A 13280-nucleotide genomic window follows, 5' to 3' on the forward strand; every position below is an offset into this window, starting at 1 on the left:
CCCTTAAAAAGGTAATTTAAGGACGACCAGAGTAACAGTATAGCCCTGTTATACTTTGGCTTTCATATCACATCCGCCAGGACATTCAACTTTCTGGCCGGGGGTCGTATACAATTTTAATTCAAAAATAAATAATCATTAATTTAAAAAACCATAATAATAAGTTCATTGGATAATTAATAAAAAACCTGGGTTAGCCAATTCTGGCCCTAGGAAGGGTACTTATAGGTATAGCCGAACTTGGATAATCCCACCTTGGCCCAAATTTGGGTTGTCATTGAATGATCAAGGCAGGGAAGCCTAGTCTTGGCCTAAGCTCGGGTAATCATTGGGTCAGCCAAGGCTAGGTTACCCATTTCTAGCCTAAGCCTGGATCGCCATTGAATGGCCAAGTTAGGGGAACCCAGTCCGGGCCCAGACTCGGGTAATGATTGGAATGGCCAGGATTGAGTAACCATTCTTGACCTAAGCATGGACCAATATAGACATGCCAAAGCTAGGTTCCCCAGTGCTGAGCCAAGGATGGCCCCTTCGTTCAACTCAGGCAGCTCCTGCATGAGTTTCCAATAACAAAAACAAAAAATGACAATATTATGTAATCATTACTTTTGTTCGTATTTGAGTATGAAACAATCCATCTATTTTTATTCTGGTTTTTATAGAAAAATTTAAAAATATAACTGAAAATTAATTACCACATATTGTTTATTCAACCAACGATATGTTATAATTATCAACAAAAATCGAAAAATTCCATTTTTAATAGCATATTTAAGAATATAATTCACTTATATTGTGTTTAATTCGGTTCTTTGGTTATGACTATCGTCACTTGTATTTAGGAAACTTTTTGTTTACAAAATAAATTGTATATAAGTAATAAATACAGGAATAAAATAGTAGAATCACAATAGAACTATAATATTTAAACCGGATGCGTAGCGTAGTGCGGTAAAGCATAAGGCTCTCCCGCTCAGGTGCTAGGTTCGAATCCTCTGTAAAACATATTGAGAATGTCTCATTTCCGGCGAAAATGATAATTGTGTAGATATAATTAAATAAACATTAATCATAATATTTTGATATAAATTGGTAAGTTGCATAAGTACTTATAAACTAAATATAATATTTTATTTAATAATAATAACCAATAATTAGTTTTAAAATAGTAAATAGTACCTTAGATAACTAGTGCCTTCGAGTATTATACTTGATGTCACTAGTGGTCTACGATATTTTATATAATAAATGCTCAAAATTAAAATGTCTTAAGTGCGCAACGTCGGCGTCATGCGGTCGCGATCATTTTAATAATTTGTCTTAATAGAAATCAATGTTTTTTTTTTTGATTCATAAAAATTCATTTTATTTATTTAAAAAAAATTACTTAAGTGTTTATTTATTTAATTATTAAAAATGAAATTCAATCCTTATTTATTTAATAGAATATAAAATAATATTTTTATTTTATTGTTTTATTAATCAATAAACATGAAAACTAACCTAATCAAAAGTCTCATGCATGTATTATTTAATATAAAAACTTGAACAAGCTTTTTTCTAAATAATAAACTAACAACTCTACCAATTTCAGGTTATTTAATATCCTTCTTTGATTCCATTTTATCAAGATGTAGTATTTATTTTTACTTTCAATAATTTTTTAATAAAATTAGAGTTCAGGTTATAAATTTAAGGTGACACAAATTTATCAGTTAATGACGATTCACAATCGTTAGCCGATAAATTTAATGCGCGTGTGTAATCGAGAGAATTTTTTTTGCTAATGATTCAGCTTTAGGTAAAGGTGAGTTCAACCCGGTAATCTTGAACATTTCGATTAACTTGTATTATAGAGTAAGGATATATCACGCCTATTTTCGTCAAATTTTGCGGTAGAAGGGATGCACAAATGCTTTAAGAAAGTTTAAACACTGTATTTGACCAATCAGAAGTGATGAGTGTTTAATGAAAAAGTTTATAAGGCTGAGGTTAGGCAATTAACGGCGTTTATTTTGAGCATGTATTATATAAAATATTTTTTTTTCTGCATGGTTATTTTAACTTATGTTTATAATCGAATAAGTTCAGAAAATTAGTGTTAGTTCATCTTATTCTAAGCGCGATATGACAAACTCCTAATAAATTTGTATTTGTAAGAAAAAAAAAAAAAAAGAAATTATATTGAGACTCAAGACATTACTTGAATTATTTTCATATAAAAAAACTTTAAGAAAGTATCAAGAAAGTTATAAAACAAATGTCAAAGCTTTCAAACAGATAGTTACAAATCGATTATTTGAGGAAATGGTTATTTTGTGTACTATAAAACTTTTTATGTAAACCCACTGCGAAAACTTAATAAATCTTACGAGCTATAATAAAAAAATTGATGGTCATCTAGTAGCAATGCATCCATACAGACATATAATATTTAATATATCTCTTAACATCAAAAGTAAAAATTTTGAGTCATAAATTCATTGCAGTTTTCATTTTTCTATAAAAATATATTTTTTTTTTTGTTTTACTCAAAAATATAATTTTTCTTTTGTTATAAGAACTATAAAACTATAAAGAAACACGATTTAAAAATGTTGAGTAAACATACCAATAAAAGCTTAATATTTTTCATTATGCATCATTTAGATACAAACATTTGAACTTCGAGTACAAAAGTATAAATAATATTTATTTTATTATAAAGTAAAATATTTGACTGTTGTATTTTTTGATTGTCAGTCATAAAGTATAATATAATAGTGACATTAATTATAAGTAGCCGGATTTACTCAAGAAAGCACGAGTGGACGTAAGTATCCTTTTAGTATATACTCGTGTTCTGATTTATATTGATTCACAGACATATTAATATCGAGAGGGATTATAGACAGAGTAATCAGAGGGAATCACTTACAGTGATTTCCTCTCCATGTAACTCGAAGTGGCTTAGAAGGCATATCTAGACCAGAGAATGGAAGATGGAAGATTCTCAACTATCCACTCTAACATGGAAAAGGGATCATAAATTTCAGCTGGACCATTATAGAAAGCGCACGACCATCACCACACTATAGTACTACGTGCAATTGTTTGCCACCCTAAAATTCTCCTTTTTGATGTCTCAGAATCTCATTCAATGGCTTCCTCAATTATTTCTATTCTATGGAACAATTTAAATTCACGTGCGGGATAGGTATGGTTCAGTTTTTTTTAACTTCCCGCTAAGAAAATCGACGATTTTCAAAAATTTCGGGAAGTTATTGTTTTCACCCCGATTTTCGAAAATCGAGTTTTCATCAGATGTCGACGTTTTGAGGTCCTAGGAAGCTATTCTGACTATTTTCAGAATGATGTCCGAGTGTGTGTATGTGTGTGTGTGTGTGTGTGTGTGTGTGTGTGTGTGTGTGTGTGTGTGTGTGTGTATGTATGTATGTAAACTCTTTGTAACTTTTGAACTAATGAATCGATTTGGATGGTTGAGGTGGCAATCGAAAGAGCTTGTTGGCCTTCAACTTTCCTAAAAATTTCAGATTATTTGATCGAATAGACTCGAAAATATTGGCGAATTACGAAAAAAAAAAAATTTTTTTTTTTAGTTTTTTATTGATTTCTCAAAAACGACTTATACGATCGACTTCAAAATCTAATCAGCTCTAGTATTCAATAAAACGCGTCGATTCCTACCTCAAACATCAAAATCAGATAATTCGTTCGAGAGTTATCGCGGGAGAAAGAAATGGTGAAAAACGGTTTTTTCTAAATATTTTCGAAACGACTGACGCGATCGATTTCAAATTTTAATCAGCTCTAGAATTCAATAAAACGCGCCGATTGCCATGTCAACTATCAAAATCGTATAATTAGTTTAAAAGATATCGGCGTTGAAAAGTTAAACAAATAACATTTTATGTCATTTTTTCCGAATAAATCATAATATAACGTACTAAAATGTGCCAGATATCATACCAACTCATCTTTTTTATGGTTTTTTTTGATCATATAATGTCATCGAACTTGGTTTTTAATTTAAATCATATTATCAACAAAAAAATCGATAAAACGTAGTTTTTAATATTTTTATCGAATGTTTCATATTTTATTGTTTCTTACATGAGTCAAAACTTAATTAAATCTTGATCTTGATCCCTGACATTGATTTCTGCCTCAATACACTTATTTTACTGAACATAATCAGGAACTAAATTTTAAAAACCGCTTCATTGATGATTTTCGATTCTTAAATTTTCAAACTTCAGCATAACAGGTAACTTGTTAGAGCTTGAAAAGATCATAAAAAAACAATTGCATGTGATAGCATTTTTGAGCTCGAGGAGCTCGAAAATATATCTACACTAATGTTTTCGAGCTCTTTGAGGTCAAAGACAGCGGGAAGTTTTGGGGCTGGCCCGCAGGGTCAACCGACAGACCGATTTTTTCTTTTCATTTTTTTTTTTTTTTATTTTATTACTAACAGCGTTTATCGATTTTTATCTTTTTCGAATAGATTATTACAGATTACAAAGGAAACGGAAAGACGAAGTTATCAATCAGAATGACAACGATATATAGAAAGGAGGAAGAGGGTCGCATTAGTTTCCCAGCACCACGAATTCATTCGCACTGCCAATCACTGGCAAAACTTCCAAACTTCTATGGTAGTGACTAACCCTCTTTTCTCGCTTTCTCTCTATCATACAGTCTCTTACTTCCTCTCTTTTGCTCCCTTAGCTTTAACTCTCTGTATAATTTACGCTACGGAACTATTCACTGAGCTTAATTGTATAACTCTACCAACCACAAGGTATCAAGAAAGACGAAAAAAAAAAGAGTCAGATTAACATTTCTATATATATTCAGCACTCATTAGTTAATAATTATTATTATTACTAAATAGCTAATTAATGTCAAACTTTCTTGTATCCATTATTTTATTTTTATTTTTCTCACAATTAAAAGATGAAAGGACACACATTAATTAAAATATTGTGTGTGGCACGGGATGAAACACAATTTAGATTTTCAGTCATGACAACCCTCATCTTTAACTAAAACAACCAATTTCACTCTTGTCCAAAAGTGTCGTTTTATTTTTTACTGTACACTATACTATTAAAGTTGATAATTTTGATAAAAAATTTTTTATTACAATGGAATTTCTAAAATAAAGAAAAAATGTATTTTAGTTGCGTTTAATAAAAAAAATATCTATATACTCTTATGTTTACATGTGTGAAATGAGGTTTGAATTACTCACGGAAATAGATGAAACATTTTTAAGTGGAGCCAAAAAGTTGAGAAAACGAAATCGACGAGAAAATTTCGCCGGCGTAGAGATACTTGACCGACTTTTCTTTGTGGTCCGACCGCTTTTTTGGTGAATAAAGCACGAGAAAACGAGCTTGATACTGTTTTTTTTTTTTTTTTTTTTTAATACTATTTTTTTTTATTTCTCGTTTCACACTATTATTTTTTTATATTTTTACTCTATTTGTCGCCTCATTTGACGCTCTTCAACGTACGTTAAAGAGTAACGTCAAGCTCAGTTTAACTTATGCACTCTCATTCTTTTTATTTTTTTTTTAATGCTTTTCTTTAACTATGGCTGTAAATACTTACTTTTCCATCTGGACTGCATACTTTTATTCCCGCTAGCGAGACGATTAAGAGGACAGGTGTAAATCGATCGCCGTGCTAAAACAAAAAATTAAAACACATTTATAAATATATATTATTATTATTGTTATTATTATCATTATTATTATTATTTTTATTATTATTATTATTATTATTATTATTATTATTATTATTATTATTATTATTATTATTATTATTATTATTATTATTATTATTATTATTATTATTATTATTATTATTATTATTATTATTATTATTATTATTATTATTATTATTATTATTATTATTATTATTATTATTATTATTATTATTATTATTATTATTATTAATTAAAAATTTGAAAAAATTATAAAATAAAACTATTTTATAGTCCACTGAATTATATTAAAAAAAAATGATTAATTATTATTTATAGGAATTTCTCATGATAATAAAAGAACAAAAAAGTTAATGAAAATTCGTGTAAAAAGGGATATATGTAAAAGAGGTCATAGAGTCAAAAATGATGGAAAATTTTAAAGCAGTTGTATTTTAATAGCCGTGAGGAATAATAAGAGACTAGTGTGTCACCATAGAGTGGGCGCTCTACGGTTTTTATTATTGAACAGATATTTATATCTATATATATATATATATATCTACTGAGTACGAGCATCTAGCGTTGTTCCATCGAGGGTGATTAAAAAGTTGCCGAGCACAAGAGGAAAAAAATAGGAAGCTCTGAACATCTCAGGGTTAGAAAGGATAAAAGAACATTACGGGGATAACTCGTTGGCGGTGAGAGAAAGAATTACGTTAGTGCAACCATTAAGAGCAGCAGATTGATGAACGTGAAAAGGACAGCAATGTCTATGGACTTTTATAATGATAACTGAAAGCACCATCTTCACTTTCTAATCTATTAATTTTTTTATACTCTTGTTTTATTTGAGTTTCTTTTGACTAGTTTTTAAAAGATTCCGACATTTTAAGGTCTTAGGCAGCTATCCTGGCTATTTTCAAAAGAATGTTCGAGTGTGCGTACTTACGGATGTAAATATTATATAACTTTTGAACGAATAAACCGAAGTAGATCTTTAAGGCGACATTTAAAGCAGCTTATTAATTTCTAAGTGTTGTGAGGAATTAAGTTTATCGGTACAGTACGTTTCAAGTTATTCCAAAAATAAAATTTTTTGAAAAATGTTTTTTTTTTTGGATAGCTTTCAGTGCACTTGATGGGTTGATTTTAAAATCTAATCAGCTCTAAAACTATAAGTCGCACCGAATGCCACCTCAACCATCAAAATCGAACTAATTATTCAAAAAATAGAATTGTCGAAAGAATTTCAAAAAAATGTTTTTTTTTTTTTTTCTTATAAACTAAAAAATCACAAAACTGATTGATTCTAATAATATTTTAGCGCAAAAAACTGAAAAATTGCGTCGAAATCCGTCTCAAACATCACAATCGGTTAATTAGTTTCGAAGGATATTGACGATGAAAAATTAAAAAAATAATAATTTATTTTGTTTTTTTCGAATAAGGCATATTGCAATTTCGCATACGTTCCAAAACTCATACCCGCCCTTACGCTTCATGATGTTTGATGTTCGTTAGCTTAAATAATATCATCATTAAAAGTTTTGAAAAATCATTATCTATGAATTTCTGTTCAACAACATTTAATTTTTTAAGCGCAATCGTGAGTAAAACTTGAAAATTGAAAAAACGATCATTATTGATTATTTTCAATTTCTTGAATTCTCAGAGGTTGATACGAAATGTCACTTTTTGGAGCTCAAAAGGCTTGAAAATACCAATGTATTTAGAGGTACATAGTGTAGAGCTCAAAGAGCTTGAACATGTATTGACAACAACAATGTTTTCGAACTCATGGAGCTCGAAAACAGCCGGAAGTTTCGGAGCTGGCCCGCAGGGTAAATCATTTTTCAGATTTTTTTTATTATTTTCATTTTTTTATTTGAGGTAATATTCTTCTTAAAGTCTTAACAAGAATTTTGATAAATTAATGAGGTCGGAAAATGATTACAGGGTCACGTCGTAGTTACCACTTGGAGGGAATTTTAAGGGAGGAGTTGAGACGACATCTTTGTTGGAATCAAATGTTCACGTTTGTAAGGATTTATTAATTTATTCAAGCGACGTTTCTGCAAATGACTTAGTCTGTGTCAAGGGTGCATAATAAAGCGGCTGATATCATCCTAATTCCACCACTTCTAAATGTCGAGAAAGGTCTTAACGGACTAGCGAATTAGAAAGCTTTTCTCTCTTGTGCAATATTTATGTCGCAATGGCGAACGGACCATGTCACTCAACGTAGAAACATCAGGCTGTATTTAGTAAATTTATTGAATCACTGTAGATATAACATTACCACCAACTGAAACAAACACTAGAACTAAAACCTTTTCTGCTAAAACATTTTGATAATTCACATTGTATGAATTTAGCTTTTCGGGTAGCTACCGATTCTATACCAGATACGGCTTATAAATACTTGAAGTAGACCTTTATTATTTTATTGTTTTACGGTTGTATTAAATCGAAGAACATTTTACTTCGACTAATAAAGGTAGATTACATTATTTTTACTCTATTCATTTCATGTACGCATGTGATTAATACTTGATCATTATTCTTCATTGAATTAACTAATTCCATGCGCTTTTGTCTGTTCTGTCAATTCAATTAAATAGTTTTAAACCAGGTTTATATGAAAAAATAATTCCAGATTAAAAAAAAAATGTAAACTTGATTAAAACGATAAAAAATTAGGTGTTTATTTTTTTTCTTTGCACGAGAAAATTTTGTAACTAGTTTTTTTTTTTTTTTGGTACAGTATTTTTTATTGATATTTGGATAGTAATATCTATGAATTTCGAAGGAAAAAAAAATAATGATAATAATATCAAATTTTTCTGAAATTCTTCCGTTATAAAATCTAATTAAACGATTTTACTAAACAAAAATTTATTTCTTCTGTGAATTTTCTCTTTTCCAATGTTTTATTGTGTTAAAAGGAAACAAAATATTGAATTTTTTTCATGAAAGCCTATACACAAATGTGAAAAATATTAACAGATTATACTACACGGAGAGAATTTTATAGTAAAAGTTATCATTGAGTTATAGTACAATTTTTGAGCTGAATTCGACAGTAGTAAATATCATTTAAATGATTATATACAATCTGAATTGTAGTATCTACCAACTACACTCATGCCATAAATTAAAGGAACAGAAAAATTTTATAAATTTTTTTGTAACAGGGAATTTTGAATTTTCCGCGCTCAGTTGCCATGATTTTCTATCATGCGCACGGTCGATATAATCCATTACTGCCCCAGGGTTATCCGGGGTGGAGTGCGACTGTCGTCCCGAGCGGAAATCGTAGGGGCTTGTCTGTCAGTCCCACTTAGTGATAAGTAGGGGTGTCTAAGTTTCCGGAAGTTGCCGAATTCGGTGGAGTGGGTGCACAATTATAAGTGCAGAGAGAACCCAGGCCGAGACACACAACCGGACGAGACGCCCGAAGGTTAAGACGCTTTCCAGCAATACAGGTCATTAATAATTTGTAAACTTGGATTCTTTTGTGGAACCAAGCGATATTTCTGTTAACTATTATAGATACCAGGTCATTAGCCGGTACCTTTGATCACAATTTATTAATTAATTGGAAAAGCAGGTGAAGGAGCCAGCAAAAGAAAAAAAGGAAAACAACAGGAGGATTAGACGAGACGAGACAAGGAACCGGACGCGACGAACGTGACAAAACAAGTAACCTGACGAGACGGTTGAATCACTCAGAGGAGCCGTACCAAGAAAAGAATCAGGTATTAATTAAATTAATTATTCTAGGCCGAAGCCAGAATATTAACTTAATTTAATAAATACTTAGTCGTTCGTCGGGGCAATCCGCGTCTAGGCCCGTAGTTAATAATAAGTTATAAAGTCTATTAATAAAAATTAAGCCAGACGGTTGTCTAACCGGATCCAGGCCCAATTGCCGGGTCCAGGGCGTCGCCTTATAATGCCAGGCCATTGCCGGAATTATATACGTCGTAGAAATTTCTAGGCCGATTGTGAATGACACAAGCCAGAAATTTTCATGTTCTAGTCAGCGTTGTGATAAATTAAGTATTAATTGAATTAATTAAATTCACAAAATTAATAATTTATAATTAAAATTAGTTGAAAATTTCGAGAACAAAATGAAAATATACTCGGTAAAAAAATTAAAATTGTAAAGTAAGAAATCGAGTGGCCACGAGTAAAGATGGCGGAACTCGAGTGAGGCGAATATCGGGTAAAGAAAACGGAGATGAGATTTTTATTGACTAAAACTTGAAATATAAAATCTCGTGAATTCGGATCAGTATTATATGAAAGAATTAATGTTAGTCGCCGGAAAGAAGTTGAATTAAAATTAATTATTTAATAATAATAATTATTCTTCAAAAATTAATTAATTAATTTATTAAAGTGCGTGGCGGGAACAGCCATTTTAAAATCAGTGTGTGTGAATAAGAGTCCAGGGGATTCGAGTGCGCATGTGTCTGTAGGAAACGATTTTAAAGTTAATATTATGATTAATAAATAATTCGGGAGGTAACCGATATTTTAATTTATAAGTCCAAAGGTAGTTGGCAATAATTTTAATCGAGTGAGTGTGTGTGCGATGCCAAGGTAGTGGCTATTTAGTTTTAAGTCGCCAAAGGTAATTGGTGAATATTATATGGTCTATTGTTAAAAGGTCTGAGGTTATAAGGTCAAAAGGTATATGAAGTTATAAGGTCTAATAATTGTAAGGTGTAAAGTTATAAGGTTATAAGGTATGAGTTATAAGGTATAAAAGTATAAGGTATAAAGGTCAAAGGTTATAATGTTTATGGAAAAATTATAAGGTTTACAAGGTTTATAAAATAAATAAAAGTGAATATTGTTATAATAAATAAATCTAAGTTATTTATAAAATTATCCTTCCTCTTCCTTCTCTTACAATTAAAATTTACACCGACCCTGAGTATTAAGAACCGGTTCTGGAAGACCATTTAATCCTTCCAGTGGCGCCCTTAAAAAGGTAAATTAAGGACGACCAAGGTAACAGTATCCCTGTTATATTTTAGTAATTTTTATAAGGCTGTAACTTCGTGAAAAATAATCTTCTCGAAAAATAAAAAAAAAAAAGCATTTTGTAGCTTGAATTCTCTAGTTTCAACGCATTTACTTCAAATGTTTTTTTGAGATTCGTAGGATAACTTGCCGTTCAGATATCAGCCTACAACCAGAAAGGATCCTTTTGGGTTTGATCATCGATATTTTAGGTACCAATGAGCAAACAGTAAATTGAAGGGTGGCCTTAAGAACTTAAATAAATTTTTCAGAAGACCCTTTCACCATTAAAAAAAAAAAAAAATTTGTATTTTTAACATCTATTAGAAGTAAGTACATAAAATGACTTTTTTTGGTTTTTTAATAAATCAATCGCAAATATAGATTAAAAAAATAATGTTGCCAAGGATTTTTTTAGCTTGATGTACCCCCAACAACCCTGCAAATTTTTAAATTGATCCATCGAGCTGTTTTTTGGAGTGGATTGATCAAAGTTTCGCAAAACAATTAAAGGAATAAGTTTTGTTCCTTCAATTGTGTAATCATAATCAAAATGAAAAAATTTTTTTTTCGACTTTTTTAAAACTTTTGCATTCGTTACTCATCAAATGCAAGAAAATGAGAAAAAAAAAATTTCCGAAGAATGTTAAAAAAAAAAAAACAACCTGTTTTTTTGTGTTTGAAATTTTTAACTTCCCGCTAAGAAAATCGACGATTTTCAAAAATTTCGGGAAGTTATTGTTTTCACCCCGATTTTCGAAAATCGAGTTTTCATCAGATGTCGACGTTTTGAGGTCCTAGGAAGCTATTCTGACTATTTTCAGAATAATGTCCGAGTGTGTGTATGTATGTGTGTGTGTGTGTATGTATGTAAACTCTTTGTAACTTTTGAACTAATGAATTGATTTGGATGGTTGAGGTGGCAATCGAAAGAGCTTGTTGGCTATAAACTTTCCTGAAAATTTCAGATTATTTGATCGAATAGACTCGAAAATATTTGCAAATTACGAAAAAAAAAAAATTTTTTTTTAGTTTTTTATTGATTTCTCAAAAACAACTTATACGATCGACTTCAAAATCTAATCAGCTCTATTACTCAATAAAACGCGTCGATTGCCACCTCAAATATCAAAATCGGATAATTCGTTCGAGAGTTATCGCGGGAGAAAGAAATGGTGAAAAACGGTTTTTTCTAAATATTTTCGAAACGACTGACGCAATCGATTTCAAATTTCAATCAGCTCTAGAATTCAATAAAACGCACCGATTGCCACGTCAACTATCAAAATCGTATAATTAGTTTAAAAGATATCGGCGTTGAAAAGTTAAACAAATAACATTTTATGTCATTTTTTCCGGATAAATCATAATATAACGTACTAAAATGTGCCAGATTTCATACCAACTCATCTTTTTTATGGTTTTTTTTGATCATATAATGTCATCGAACTTGGTTTTTAGTTTAAATCATATTATCAACAAGAAAATCGATAAAACGTAGTTTTTAATATTTTTATCGAATGTTTCATATTTTATTGTTTCTTACATGAGTCAAAACTTAATTAAATCTTGATCTTGATCCCTGACATTGATTTCTGCCTCAATACACTTATTTTACTGAACATAATTAGGAACTAAATTTTAAAAACCGCTTCATTGATGATTTTCGATTTTTAAATGTTCAAACTTCAGCATAACAGGTAACTTGTTAGAGCTTAAAAAGGTCGTAAAAAAAGAATTGCATGTGATAACATTTTCGAGCTCGAAGAACTCGAAAATATATCTACACTCATGTTTTCGAGCTCCTTGAGGTCGAAAACAGCGGGAAGTTTTGGGGCTGGCTCGCAAGGTCAACCGACGCCCAGATTTTTTTTTATTATTACACAATTGAAGGAACATTTTTTTCTTGAAACCCACAACTTATCACCCGTTAGAGTCGCTTCTGAATTTTTTGCCCAGCATTTTAACCAAAGTAATTGTGTATCGGAAGCAGTCGTTATCTTGCAAATCTGTTTCTTCAATGCAGATGGAAGCACTTACAACGTTCTCTGGTCAAGATCTTCCAAAAAACGGGAAAACAGGCGTATGTCTGGAACTCCCGCGACTTTCAGCATAAAATTTACCTTCTGGAATGTCCATGATTTTGGCAATCTGCTTGATTCACTTGCCTTACTCAACTCATCCTTTATGAGAATATCCGAAACCTGGACTATCATCCCAATCTCATCTAATGCACTAACTTTCTGGAATTTAACCTGGTCCCCTGCAGTTAAACTCTCCGATGGCCCAGGTAGAGCCAGTGGTGGATTACTAACATTAGCTGAATCACGTATGAAGGTAACTACTTTGCACATCTGTAGTTCATGCAGACTCTGTTAAATGATATGTACCGGCTCTCCTGAAAAATAAGAAAGCGAACTATGAACTTTGAATCCGTCAGCAATTCAGAAACGTCCGCAATACAACAGAATTCTGGGAAGCTGTTAGCTACGCTCGCAAAGCTAAAACGCCTGCTTCACAAATAACC

Source organism: Microplitis demolitor, chromosome 3 (assembly GCF_026212275.2).
Source record: "Microplitis demolitor isolate Queensland-Clemson2020A chromosome 3, iyMicDemo2.1a, whole genome shotgun sequence".
Classification (NCBI taxonomy): domain Eukaryota; kingdom Metazoa; phylum Arthropoda; class Insecta; order Hymenoptera; family Braconidae; genus Microplitis; species Microplitis demolitor.